General features: G+C 39.0%; 1 pseudogene; it reads right to left on the bottom strand.

Moving 5' to 3' along the window:
• Positions 1–496: 496 nt before the first annotated feature.
• LOC102259315 lies at positions 497–904 on the bottom strand (annotated as a pseudogene).
• Positions 905–15,486: the final 14,582 nt, after the last annotated feature.

Raw genomic sequence — 15,486 nt, forward strand, 5'->3', positions numbered from 1 at the left:
GGGAATGCAGACAGATGATAGTTGCTCAACCAATAATGTTTGTGGTACTGTGCTTCTTAAAGTCTATTTTATGGAACACTTGAATTGGAAACAACTGATGTGACAGAAATAGAGATCTGTATCATCTAATTATTTTTCTTCCCTTCTAGGTATATGTTTACATGACATTTCCCAATTGGACTAAATTTTGGCTAATGCAGTTTGGGTGGAAATGATGCATACTACTTCATGGTGTGGCCCTAAAATCCTCCATGCTCCTGTTTGCCCTTTCACGGTGACTATGGAGACCATAGGACAAAGACTGTGGGCTTTCAAGATGAAATAAGCCTAGATTATCAATTAGCTATTAGAATTAGCTAATTAGAATTCTCCAATTCTCAACTGGAGAAGACTAAGAAATCCATTATACCAGGATTATACACTAGATTTTGCTTCAGTATGATAAAACTTTCACTCTGATAAACTTCTCACATGATTTCTTTTTTTCTTTCCTTTCTTTTTTTTTTTTTTTTCTCAACAGGTTTTATTACACAGACAGGGAGGGGGTGGGGCTCAGTCCTTCTTGGCTGCTGCCTTCCTCATGGCTGCAAGGACATTGCTCAGCTCCTCTCTCTTCCTCTTGGCTCGAATGTGTGTCCCCACCCTTTTCTTGATGAATTTCAGGGCCCTCTTGGCCTTAGAGACCTGGAGCAGCTCCATGGCGCCTCTCATAGGGGGCAAAGCCACACACCTCTCGGATCATGTCCCGAACGAACTTGGTGTGCTTGGTAAGGCGCCCGCGGCGGCAGCTGTGCCTCAGCTTGCTCACGTTCTTGGTCACCTCGTGGCCCTTGTTGAGGCCCAAGGCCATGGGGTAGCGCAGAGCCATGGCTGCTGCTCCATAATGGCTGCCACGGCGGAAGGGCTGGCGTAGCGCGGACTCACATGATTTCAAAACTAAAACTACTTTTAATTTTCTTTTCCACATACCAAACCTATTCTAGCTTTTTTGTTTGTTTCAACTTTAATATTACTTACTATCTGATGTCCCTTGCCAGTAGGTTAGGTGTTCCTAGGCATATCCATATTAAACTCCTGGAATATTTGTCCCATTGTTCTAAGTATTTATTTGATATTCTTATTTTTACTAAAATCATATGAGGGCAGGCTTTATCATTTTACTTTACTGTTTTAATAGAGGATGTAGTTTAATACATAAAAGTAAATATGTGTTTACTAAATGAATCCTGATATTCTGAAACTATATGTTCATGAAGTATTGAACTATTTCCAGTTATTGAAAGAAGAGGGGGAGGAACTAAAATAAGTTAAGTCTTGGGAGAGCAGTAGGATAAGAATAAATAAACAATATAAAATAAATCCATGAAGAAGAAAGTGAGGTATGAGAAGACTAAATAAATAAAAACTTGGAGAATTAAATGCAAGCTCTCAAAAAAGATTAGTGAGTAAAAGTTTTGTTTTCTATTTATTAATAAATAATGTGTTTTTGGAGACTGGAGGTCAAGAAACTAACATTAATGCTGTTGATAGTAAATTGGGGTGGGGACTAACAAAATCACTGCAGTTTCTCTTCTGGCATAAGTATAACTTGTCAGAAATTTCTGGTTACCTTCAGCATAACTAACATCTTGAGATATCTACTGTAGTTCTTCTTCTTTAGTCAAGATCTGCAAAAGTTCATTTAGCCTTGGTTAGAGAGTCTAAAAACCAATCAAAACTCCAATATACCTTTTCACTGATTAAGAATATGAGTATTTTTTACTGGAGCATATTTTGACTTAGGTCTAAATTTCTATCTAAACCTAAGTCCTATAAACTGTCTGGAACACAGTTCAGCAGCAATATATATCCCAACTTGAGGCCCAGTGCACAAATTCATGCACCAGTGGGGTCTCTCGGCCTGGCCTGCAGGATCAAGCCGAAACTGGCACTTCAGCATTCTCCCAGGAGTCCCAGATTGCGAGAGGGCACAGTCCAGGCCGAGGGACCACACCGGTGCACTATCAGGGCCAGAGAGGGACCCCAGAGATTGGTCAGCCAGGGAGGGGCCGCAGGAGGGCTCCAGGGTGTGTCCAACCCATCTCGCTCAGTCCCAATCAGCCGGACACCAGCAACAAGATAACCTACAGGTCAGAGCATCTGCCCCCTGGTGGTCAGCGCATGTCATAGCAACTGGTCGACCAACCGGTCAAGTGTCTGGCCCCTGGTGGTCAGTGCACATCACAGCGAGCGGTTGAGCAGCCTTAGCATATCATTAGCATATTACTCTTTGATTGGTTGAACGGCCGACCCACCCTTCAACCAGACACTTAGCATATTTGGCTTTTATTGTATAGGATGATATGACCTGGGAATAATTAATTCATTCAGTACTTACAAGATACTTTTATTGTGCTAGGTATTTGCCAGATTCATTTCTGAAAATGGGATAGTACAGAACTCATACAACTTAACAAAAAGAAGATAAACAAACCATCAAAAAATGGGCAAAGGACCTAAGTAGCCACTTTTCAAAAGAGGACATTCAGAAAGCCAAATGACATATGAAAACATGTTCAAAGTCACTAATCATCTGAGAAATGCAAATCAAAACAACAATGAGGTACCATCTCACACCTGTCAGAATGGCTATCATCAACAAATCAACTAACGACAAGTGCTGGTGAGGATGCGGAGAAAAAGGAACCCTCATGCACTGCTGGTAGGAATGCAGACTGGTGCAGCCACTGTGGAAAACAGTACAGAGTTTCCTCAAAAAACTAAAAATGGAACTCCCATTTGACCCAGTAATCCCACTTCTAGGAATATATCCCAAGAAACTAGAAACACCAATCAGAAAGGATAAATGCACCCCTATGTTCGTAGCAGCACAATTTACCATAGCTAAGATCTGGAAACAGCCTAAGTGCCCGTCAGCAGATGAGTGGATTAAAATACTGTAGTACATCTCCAGAATGGAATACTAGATTGCTATAAAAAAAGAGAATTCTTATCATTTGCGACAGCATGGATGGAACTGGAGAGCATTATGCTAAGCGAAATAAGCCAGTCAGAGAAAGATAAATATCACATGATCTCACTCATTTGTGGAATATAATGAACAACATAAACTGATGAACAAAAATAGATCCAGAGATAGATGCAACAGACCGTCAAACCTCAGAGGGAAAGCAGGGGAGGCAGGGGGATATGAGATCAACCAAAGGATTTGTATGCATGCATATAAGCACAACCAATGGACACAGACACTAGGGGGGTGAGGGCATGTGCTGGGGTGGGAGTGGCCTGGAGGGGTAATGGGAGGGATAAGGACACATATGTAATACCTTAATCAATAAAGAAAATGGGATAGTATAAAGAATAAGATGCAGCACTTTTCTAAAGATTTAAAAAATTACAGTATGTAAAATAGTGGCATATATATGTATATATAAAACTATAAAATTATCAATATTTGGTTTTATTTTTTAACTCAATTAATATGAAAACCTGTAGGACAGTATAACAAGTCAGAAAAGATTTCTAAATCCCACACATTTAGTGTCAGGAAATAAATTCTGAAATGAATTTATAAGTGAAAAACAAAACTGGCTAATATTCACAGGATAATAATCAAATTGTACTGGATATAATTTGTATTACATCAGCATTCTGCAAGTTATTTTCTATTTCTATAGCTGTAAATCAGCCTAGTTGATGACAAACAAAGGCAGAGATAACTCAGAAGGTGGAGCTAGTCATGACACTCATTCAATTTCAAAATCTCTCACAATTTTTCCTTCCATCTACCAGGAAATCATGGTTTACAATCTAGTCTGGAGGAGAGAGTAATTAGTCAGTCATCAAAGCATGAAGCAGGGATCTTCGTTTGGATATGTGAGCAGGGTAGTGGAAATGGTATTTAAACTAAAGCTGAAAAATAAATGCTTGGCTTAAATGGAGTCAGTGGGTAGAGAGGAGAGGTGTTCTTAGAATTAAGTAAAGAGGACAAGACAGAATTAATCCTCTTGTTTTCTTTATGAGTCATAGGCATTGACCATTCTGTTGAGATTTGTTTGCTCAGGGGAAATTAAAGTACAGAAAATATCTATGTATTAATGCTTGGATCTGCCTTATTGGCAGGTACTTTCCATGCAGTGCTACTTGACTTTCATGAAATGCAAAATGAAGTGAAGCGATTATACATTTTCAAGGATTCAATTCTGTTGAGTCTAATCATTTAGACGATGCATTTCTACCATGGAAAACTAAGATAAAATAATCAGTGTAATTATGTGCAAAACTAAATTTCATTGCAGATAGAGTTAGGTATTCATTAGAACAGGTATGTAAGAGAAAACTATAGCTTAAAATTCCCACTCTTTTAATAAACTTGTCCACTCCGTAGTGTAGGCAGGTTACTTGTCTCCTTTGTATCTCAGCATTCTTGGCTGTAAAGTAAATACCAATAATATAATGTAATTGCAAATATTTTACATATTATTTTGGTTTTGCCATCTAGGTGATCTGTGTAATTCTATGTGAGGATTTGCAAAGAACCAAAATTGTGCTGTCCCTTTTTCTTTACCTTCTGAAAATTTCATATACATAGTTTTACTTATATTTACTGTTAAAGTACTTACCTAATTCACAAAATATTTTTCCTATATGATGTGTTTTCAAACCCAGATGTCATAGGCATCTCAGAGAAAGCAAATATAAATTGTCTATATTTTATTTTGAAAAACTCCAATATTAGGGACGAGAGTTATAATTTTTTAGCATAGGAAAAAGCCTGATTTAGCATCATGAATTGATTATTTTACAATTATATATTATTTGAATTTATATTAGCGAACAGTATGATGTATTTTCTTATTTCTGAATATTTAGTTGTCACCAGTGGAAACAAAAGTGCTTTATAAAAACACTCTGTTTAAACATGTTAATGATGCTTAACAGAATTTGTTCAGAAGCTAGGAGACTTTTTTTTGATAGAGAATTATATCACATATAACAAGAGATTTAATATTGGAACAAATATATTTGTTCTGGGAGGCTTTTCCTCAACTTTTAGATCATCATAAGTATATTGTTCATTCAATTTTCTGTTATGTCCTTCCCTGTAATAATGCTGAGTTAGATAAAATACTTAAAGTATACAAATTTTCCATTTTTAAAGATTAAAAATCCATTGAAAAAAACATCAGAATTGGTGTCAGTTTCTGAGAAAGTAATAAATCTGGGTTTGTTTTTTATATATGTTTCTTCTTTTAACATCTGTTGTTACATAGCTACATCAAATCAATCAATAAAATACCATTGACTTTAATAGCATTTGACCTCCCTACAATGAAGCAACATGCTTGCCAAAGTAGAGTACATTTTCAGATACTTTCCCTGATAAGAATAGCTAATTCACATCAATTCTAACTGCTTCTGCACAACTGGTAAAAATTAAAAGTCATATTTTATTATGTAAATTAAAATATCATCTGTCTAGAAGATCCTGATATAGAGTTACCATCGTGCAACAATTATACTTTAAAAGACATAAAAAAGGTGAAAAACAAACAAATAGTTCTGAAAACAAAGATGGAGGGACAGTCTTCTTTCAAAGTATAAGAGACATTCTATGGGATATTAGTGTAATGCAACTAACTTGAGGGGGTAAAAACTCCACTGGTCTAATAATACTGTATTTCATGAAATAAGGAATCCCACTCTTGAGAAAGGTGACAAGAAGCCTATATGTTCCCCTCAATTTCTACCTCCTAGGTCAGAGCATGGTTTTGCAAACTTTCCAATATAAGGAATTAGCTCTTTCAGTTTACAGAGTTTGACTGATTCTTTAAAAAATGTATGTGAACTGCCTTCCATAGAAGTCTGATCCATTTTAGGGCCTCAATAAATAGTGCATATGTAATTATCATTTGTTCAACAACACCCCCAGGTATTAGCTGAGAATATCCTGTATATGCGCCTTATGTTTATCTGCTCTGTATGAAGTCCAGATCTTAGGGCCCTTCTTTGGTTCCATAAATATTTTCTCATGACAAATATATTAGGGGAATTGAGTAACTTTTTACAGATTGGTGTGTAATAACAAGGGTCAGTTTATGTACCATTTAATCTAATCCTTTGTTCAATGGCAATACCCATCAGAACATTAACTTCCTGCTTAGAAGTTAGAGGAATGTAATTAATATACAAAGAATATACATGATAGCCTTCAAAATATTAAGTGTGGAATAATCAAAATAACTATACTTATTTTTAATGGAATATTATGCTAACATTTAAAAATACATTTTCAAAGGAAGTTTAATAAAATGTGTATTGCTTCCCATAGCATAATATTGAGAGGCCAAAACATAGGAACTTGTGCAGCTAAGGTTTGTCTAAGATTAGGCATAAAAATTGGAAGTAAATTTTTTTTTCTGTATGTTCTAAAATTTTAAAAGTAGCAGGCATTTCTCTCAATATCTGAAAAAAGTAAATATTATAAATAAAAAATTGAGGCTGTGGATTATAATCAATAAAACAGTACTAATAAATTTATTTGGCTTTCTTTGTTTTAGAGTAGAAAATATTGTCCAAAATCTTTATATGCTAATGGGAACTATAGATCTGTATGCCTCTTTAAAAAATAGCAGAAACTATAATATTGAATGTAAACTGTAATTGAAAAAATATTTTAAAAATAGCAAACACTTGTTAAGATTTTAAAATACTTTACAACTTATAGTATTGCAAGATATGTAGGTTCACACACACACACATATATACACACAGATAATTGTGTTTTGTTTAGACGTTTAAAATTTCCACCCAAATGGCGGGGCTCAGTGGTTGAGCATCAACCTATGAACCAGGAAGTCATGGTTCTATCCCTGCTCAGGGCACATACCTGGGTTGCAGGCTTGATCCCCAGTGTGGGGCATGCAGGGGGTAGCTGATCAATGAATCTCTCCCTACATTGATGTTTCTATTTCTCTCTCCCTCTCCCTTCCTCTCTGAAATCAATGAAAATATATATTTTAAAAACATTTTAAAAATATCCTATAAACATCTTTAAAAGCATTTTTTCCCCCTCTCATTTCCCTATGTGTTACAGCTCACTTCATCAAAATATTATCTGGCTTAATCATTGCTTCTATATTTTGTGATTCAGTAGATGATACAGATGGTATTACTGATTTCCTAGACTTGCATTCTAAATTTGCTTCTTTGGGGTTTATATTTCTATGCATCTGCATTAGTGTGTTGTATCTAGACTTCTAAAACTGCTAATGGCTTATCTTCATTACAGTTTCTCAGTAAGAAATAGAGCATCTGGATTAAGTCAATCCTATTTTTCATGACATTGAATATATATAACTTACAAATATTGGGTTTTTAATTTTTAAAATCAATGAAAAAATAAGCCAAATTATTTTTTTCTCTTTCTTTATCTTCACAGTTAAGTATATGACAAAGAACTCCCTCTCATATGATAATATTTTTTCTAGTTGTTAACCATGCTTTTTAAAAATGTTTTTCAGAGCAGTTAGTGAGATCTACAGTAATCTGGGGAATAAATATGAAAACATAAGTCCTATTAGTATATATAATAACTACCTAGCAAAACCATTCACAGTTTCCCTATTCTTGGATTGAGGAAGAGTGACAGAGCAATAAAACAAAAAATGCCTATCCTGTAATAATTGTGAGAAGCATAATATGGCAGATAAAGAGAGAACACTTAGTGATATTTAATTTTAGTATATTTAGTAGATGGATTTTAAATCAGCCAGAAACATAATTTAAACATTTGAGAAAACAAATTAAGAAAAGACAACTTAAGTTAAAAAAACTGTCCTATAAAAACCATATTCTTATTTATTTTACACTTTTTATTCCTTGTAGCCATCGCTATAAGCTTTCAGAGTACAATCATTGAGAAGGAACAGTTCTGGGGTATTTAATGAATTCAGAGGATTTTGAAAGTGTTTTGTACTTATGATCATGGGAGAGACTTATCCAGGAATTAGGAGCTAGTTCTTAAATGTGTTCATGTTTGGTTAATGACTAACCTCACAAGGTCATTCACGCTTTTGATTTTCTTGACCTTATACATTCAACGCCAGCAAATTTTATATGTAAGGCTCTTGGGAAACAATTGAAGGTTATATTTTGGTAAAATGAACTCTTAATTATAAATTTGGAGGCCCAGATCTACCATTAATGGTTCTGATCTACCATTAACTTGTTACATTTATACATGTATTTATTTATTACTTTTTGGTGAAATAATTGTGGAGGAATAAACTGGATGATGGCGAATTTCCACTCAAATTCAACATTCTCCAGGAAGCTTGGATCCGTCCTCAACATCTGAACTCTCCTATAGTCTCTCTGTTTTTGAGGACCAACCAATTTACTTCATTGGAGTATCTTGAGTTAGAAATAGATTCCACAGAGAGGACATTATTTAGGACATACCCATATGGTACAACCACAAACTTCTAAAGAAGTTTAGGCACTTTTACTGCTCCCAGAAGTATGTTAGACCATGTGTATGTGTTCTGATTATGCATTATAAGCTGCTCTATTATCTTGATTTCTGGAGCACACTGCTGGTCAAATAGTAGGCGATATATATAAAGTTCCATACATATATATCTACTAGAGGCCTGGTGCACAAAAATTTGCACTCGGGGGTGTCCCTCAGCCCGGCCTATGCCCTCTTGCAGTCTGGGACCCCTTGGAGGATGTCCACCTGCTGGCTTAGGCCCACGCCCTGGGGGATTGGGACGAAGCTGGCAGTCAGACATCCCTCTGGCAGCCCGGCAGCCCTCGAGGGATGTACACTTGCCAGCGGGGAGCAGGCCTAAGCTGCAGTCAGACATCCTTAGCGCTGCTGAGGAAGCGGGAGAGGCTCCCACCACCACCGCTGTACTGGCTGCCATCAGCCTCGCTTGTGGCTGAGCAGAGCTCCCCCAGTGGAAGCGCACTGACCACCAGGGGGCAGCTCCTGCATTGAGCATCTGCCCCCTGGTGGTCAGTGTGTGTCATAGTGACAAGTCATTCCCAGTCTTTCTGCTGTTAGGGTCAATTTGCATATTACCCTTTTATTATATAGGATAGAGGCCTGGTGCACAGGTGGGGGCCAGTTGGTTTGCCCTGAAGGGGGTCCAATATCAGGGAGGGGTCCTGCTGGGGTGCCTGGCCAGCCTGGGTGAGGAGCTGATGGGTGTTTGTAGGCTGGTCACACCCCCTTCAGGGTGGGGGTCCCCACTGGGGTGCCTGGCCAGCCTGGGTGAGGAGCTGATGGGTGTTTGTAGGCTGGTCACACCCCCTTCAGGGTGGGGGTCCCCACTGGGGTGCCTGGCCAGCCTGGGTGAGGAGCTGATGGGTGTTTGTAGGCTGGTCACACCCCCTTCAGGGTGGGGGTCCCCACTGGGGTGCCTGGCCAGCCTGGGTGAGGAGCTGATGGGTGTTTGTAGGCTGGTCACACCCCCTTCAGGGTGGGGGTCCCCACTGGGGTGCCTGGCCAGCCTGGGTGAGGAGCTGATGGGTGTTTGTAGGCTGGTCACACCCCCTTCAGGGTGGGGGTCCCCACTGGGGTGCCTGGCCAGCCTGGGTGAGGAGCTGATGGGTGTTTGTAGGCTGGTCACACCCCCTTCAGGGTGGGGGTCCCCACTGGGGTGCCTGGCCAGCCTGGGAGCAGGTATCTGGGGTTTATTTACCTTCTATAATTGAAACTTTGTTGCTTTGAGTGGAGCTCAGAGCCAGGCCACGGCAGGCGGGAAGCTTGGCTTCCTCCATCATTGGAGCAACAAAGCTTCCTGCTTGCTTCAGCTCCGTGGCTGCCGGCTGCCATCTTGGTTGGGTTAATTTGCATATGGTCACTCTGATTGGCTGGTGGGCGTGGCTTAAGGCATAGCAAAGGTACGGTCAATTTGCATGTTGTCTTTTATTAGTGTAGATATGTATTGAACTTTCACATTCCCCAGTTAACTCAGCATTGAGCAAGTGGCTTCTATGTTAGGGAGCCCTGGAGGGAGTAAAGCTAGTAAATTGTTGTACTACTGCTTATCAGGAACTCAGTAGGAGTTCAGTAGCTCTATTGTGATGATGGATGGTGCCTAATTTTATGCAAGACTTGGCTTTTATAGCTATTTGTCATTCATTTTGATAATACCTCTTTTGCATAACATCATTTTTGGACTTAAGAGACCAGGATTTTTATTTGATTGTCCCCATTAGTGTATGGACCTGTTCTGGGACATTTCTAGCTCCTTTGCACTTCCACAGTCTGGCCATTCAAATATAATTATTATGTATAGCCACAGTAAAATGTCAAAAAACAATGTAAAAGTGAATGTCAATAATTCTCTCAAATAAGCAATGAATTTTAGACATTGTCTTCCCAGCCTAAAAAGATAATAGTGGGTAGAGGTTACAGATAGCTGGAGACATAATTGAAGGCCTATAGGTAGTAAATGGAATGTGGATTTTTAAAGCACTTATGAGAAAATATATCAAGAGACTTAAAAAATCTAATGACTTAAATACTAGCAATAATGCAGTGATTTTGTGTATTAATGAAGCAGTCATTTATTTAAATACTTTTTTTGGCAAAGAATCTATTTGTAATAAGCACTAAGATGGTTAGCAGCTTTGAGCTTTGGGTTCTAAAATATCTGCAATGACTGCACTTTTCTTTTTGATTCTCCCAAACTATTTTCTCCTTAAATTTAACATGGTATATAGCTAGAAATGTTGAATATCAAGCACAAATTAAGTAAAATAAGCTAAATAACTAAATACCTACATCCATTTTGTAGTTGAGTCTAATACCTAGGGTACTGACATAATTTTACTTATTTACATGTTGATTTATTTCTTATAGGCATTAGTTTATATGTCTATGGGTGACAGAAACCTAATGTAGATCAATAAGATATTGTTAACTAATAAGTTAATCAATTGACACACTGACAATGATTCTTAATCTGTATTTAAATAATAATTGGTCTGCTTTCACTATGGACCCCTTACTGTATCAGAACCTTCTGATGTATCAATTTAAATAATGCACATCTTATGTTTATTCAGAGATAATTGTTTTAAAATACATTTTTATATGCTATAAACTCCTTAAACAGATAGAATATATTAGTTATGTAAATACATTATTGTGTTAGGAATGGCAGGGCCAGACTATAAACTGCAAATTTATTAATTTTTGATAAATATTAGGTTGTAAAGGAATATTAACTAGGACACATATGTGTATTTATAAGTGAACTAACTCTCTAGAGATAATATCACTTTTAGTGTATAACCTTTACTATGATTCTTCAATATTATTAGATCTTATTCAGTAATTATAAATGCATAATACTTAAATTTAAAATGTACACTAATTCAAAAATACATATGCATTCCTATGTTCACTGAGCATTATTTATAACAACCAAGATATGGGAGCAAAATATTTTTGCGATATGAAGAATAACCATAGTTTCTAAAGATGTGCTATATAAATATAATGGAATATTACGTGGCCATAAAAAGAATGAAATCCATACCATTTGCAATAATGTGGATGGACTTAGAGGGTATTATGTTGAGTGAATTAGTCAGACAGATAATGACAAATACCATGATTTCACTTATATGGGGACTCTAAAGAACAATATAAATGAACAAAGAAAACATAAACAAATTCATAGATGCAGAAAACAAACAGATGGTTGATTGTTATCAGGGGGCTTAAGGGTCTGTGTGAAAAAGGTGAAAGAATTAATAAGTACAAATTGATGCAAAATATTTTAGGGATGTAAAGTACAGCATAGGAAATGTAGTCAAGAATATTGTAATAACTATGTATAGTCCAGAGGAATACTAGAATTATCAGGGAATCTATATTCTATATAATAAAAGGCTAATATACAAATTGACCAAACAGCATAATGACCCATGGCTATGATGTGCACTGACCACTAGGGGGAAGACGCAGGAGCTGCCCCCTCGTGGTCAGTGTGCTCCCACAGGGGGAGTGCCACTCAGCCAGAAGCCAGGCTCACAACTGGTGAGCGCAGCAGTGGTGGCAGGAGCCTCTCCCGCCTCCGTTGCAGTGCTAAGGATGTCCAACTGACGGGGAGAGGGCCTAAGCCATCAGTCGGACATGTCCCAAGGGCTCCCGGACTGCAAGATGGCTCAGGCCAGGCTAAGGGACCACCTCTCCCCCGAGTGCACGATTCTGTCCACCAGGCCTCTAGTATTATATAATTGTCTAGCCACTATGCTATACACCTGAAATTAATCCTATATAATAAAGAGGTAATATGCAAATTAACCCTCATGCCCTCACAAGATAGCTGCCTATGATCAGGCTGGCGGGGGGTTAGTGAGGGAAGACCAAACAACTGAACAGCAGACTGTGTGGGACGACCAGGCAAGTGGCGGGGCCGTGAGGGGCAACCAGGCTGGCAGGGGAGCAGTTGAGGGCAACCAGGCCAGCAGGAGGGGCAGTTGGGGGCGATCAGGCCGGCAGGGGGGGCCGGACATCCCCCTAGGGGTCCCGGATTGGAGAGGGTGCAGGCTGGGCTGAGGGGACCGCCCCATTCACGAATTTCATGCACCAGGCCTCTAGTACAAAATAATACTGGATGTTGCCATGGTCGGGTAGCTCAGTTGGTTGGAGCATGTCCTATACACCAAAAGGTTGAGGTTCAATTCCTGTCCAAGGCTCATACCTAGGATCTGGGTTTGATGCCTGGTCAGGGTCCATATGAGAGGCAACAATCTCTCTCCCCTATCCTTTCTCTCAAAAAACATTAATAAACATATCCTTGGATGAGGGTCAAAATAACCAATATCGAATGTCAATTGTAATTGAAAAATAAAAATAAAATAAATGTGAAACAATCTGCTAAACACGTGGTTTATAACCTATATACAAACTACATTTACATTAATGTATATCTTGATTTCCAGGCTTGCAAATGTATTATACTAGAGGCCCAGTGCACAGACTCATGCACCGGTGGGGTCCCTCGGCCTGGCCTGCAGGGATCCAGCTGAAACTGGCTCTCCTACATCCCCTGAGAGGTCCTGAATTGTGAGAGGGCAGTTCTCGGGTGACACACCCTGGAATCGGGCTCCCTCCTCTCTGGTTCCGGGTGTGTCACCTGAGAATCACAGCTGCCAAGTCACTGTAGCTTAGCAGCTCCTGTGTTGAGCATCTGCCCCCTGGTGATCAGTGCGTGTTATAGCTACTGGCTGGATGGTTGAATGGTCAGACAGACACTTAGGCTTTTATCCTATATAATAAAAGAGAAACATGCAAATTAGCCATCCCTCCGCTAAGCTCAAGCCATGCCCACAAGCCACACCCACCAGCCAATGAGGAGTCAGTATGCAAATTAACCTGACAAAGGTGGCAGGTAATTTGCATACACAGAGCAGAGTGGGAAAGCCAGCAGCTTGGGGGGATGTGGCTCCCTCAGTCGCTCCCTTGGGGGGACGTTGCTCCCTTGGTCACCTGATGGAGAGCAGAGCAGGCGAGCGGAGGCTTGGGGGGACATGGCTGCCTTGGTCAGGGAAAACCCAGAGCATGGGGAGCACCAGGAATTCTGGGAATAGTAGTTTTGGTGGCAGCCCCAGGACCAGAAGAGGAAGCCCAGAGCGCAGGGAGCATCAGGAATGCTGGGAATCATAGTTCTGATGGCAGCCCCAGGACCAAAGTGGAAGCCCAGAGCATGGGGAGCACCAGGAATGCTGGGAATTGTAGTTCTCCTAGACCAGTGATGGCGAACCTTTTGAGCTCAGCCTGTCGGCATTTTGAAAAACCCTAACTTAACTCTGGTGCCATGTCACATATAGAAATTTTTTGATATTTGCAACCATAGTAAAACAAAGACTTATATTTTTGATATTTATTTTATATATTTAAATGCCATTTAACAAAGAAAAATCAACCAAAAAAAATGAGTTCGCGTGTCACCTCTGACAAGCGTGTCATAGGTTCGCCATCACTGAACTAGACCAACACATTGGTTGGAGGAGGCAAAATGTGGGTTCAGGTGAAATCGTGTTGAGCCAGTTATTAATTGCATTCATATGCTAATAACAGAGATCCAGCCGCAGTATGTCAAACACAGAAGAGTGTGTTCCCTCGTGTAAAAGAGACCCGGAGTCGGCAGTCCAGGGCTGGGATGACAGCGGAGCAACAAACCAAACTGGGTTGGGGGTCTCAGACAATTCGCTCATATGATTGCAAAGACAGACAGAAACTCCCGGATTGGAGAGGGCTCCCCTGAGGGCTCCCAGATTGGAGAGGGTGTAGGTAGGGCTGAGGGACCCCCCATCCACCCCGCCCCCCCGCAACCTCAGTGCACGAATCTTCGTGCACTGGGCCCCTAGTGTGTGTGTGTGTGTGTGTGTGTGTGTGTGTATTTAAAGGTTTAAAAAATAATGCAGGTTATTTTTTGTACTTTTGTAGTCTACACATCTTAATGAACAACTGAAATAAGCATAGATAATCATTAACCACAGCCAAGAATGCAAACACTGAGAGAGAAAACTCTTAACAGGGCACAGAGAATGGTAAGACCCAAGGAGGCTCATTTTCTCTCTTTGCACTATTTTTCTCAGCCATCATTGGGTTTATCACTGTAAAATACTAGAATCTCAGTCAGTCATTTGGCAGGAAGAGAAAAGTGGATAATGAGTTTGTTTTATATTCTTGTTGCAATGATACTAAGCTCTGACAATGAATTCACAAAATCATAAAATCCCAAAATTACTGGTCAATTCCACACTTGGTAAACTTTATGTGGCTGAGTTATCATTACATCTTATTTAACTAATTGCACATATATACTATTTTGCAGGCATACTCTAGATATTGTGGGCATATCTGGGAATTACAAAGGTATGGTCTCAGTCTTCTGGGAGCCTACAATCTAGTACAAATAGAGACTTAAACCAGTAATTCCAAAACCAATGGCAATGCCAAAAGAGAAACATCTCTTTAGAAAATTGTCAAAAGCTTTTGCTGAAGGATTTTTGTTAAAGTTTACAGAAGAGACAGTAACTCAAGAGCTGCTTGAATGATTGCAAGCTCGTAGATATCTATGCGTGTTTGATTTAGTATTAGGAAATCCCACAGATCTGAAAACACTAAAAAGAAACAAAGGTGTCAGTGCAATAAATTGAAAAATGGGAGAACCAATGGCTTTTCCTATAGTTCTAAGGTAGAAGCTAAAATATAAATCTTTGCAGGGTAAAAGTGAGCAGGACTGTTTAAAAATATATGTCTGTTTACTGTGTGAATTTCAAAGCATAGAGCTGGTTAAGATAATGTTGAGTATTTCTATAAATAATTGAAAACTTAATTAAGTTGATAGAACAGATCTTCAATTTTTATGGATTTTTATTATTAGAAAGTTATACTGTTTTACATCTGGGTGTTCACTTTTTAGAAATAAATATGTTCATTGATATTTACAA

The sequence above is a fragment of the Myotis brandtii genome, unplaced genomic scaffold (assembly GCF_000412655.1).
Source record: "Myotis brandtii unplaced genomic scaffold, ASM41265v1 scaffold401, whole genome shotgun sequence".
In the NCBI taxonomy this organism is placed as follows: domain Eukaryota; kingdom Metazoa; phylum Chordata; class Mammalia; order Chiroptera; family Vespertilionidae; genus Myotis; species Myotis brandtii.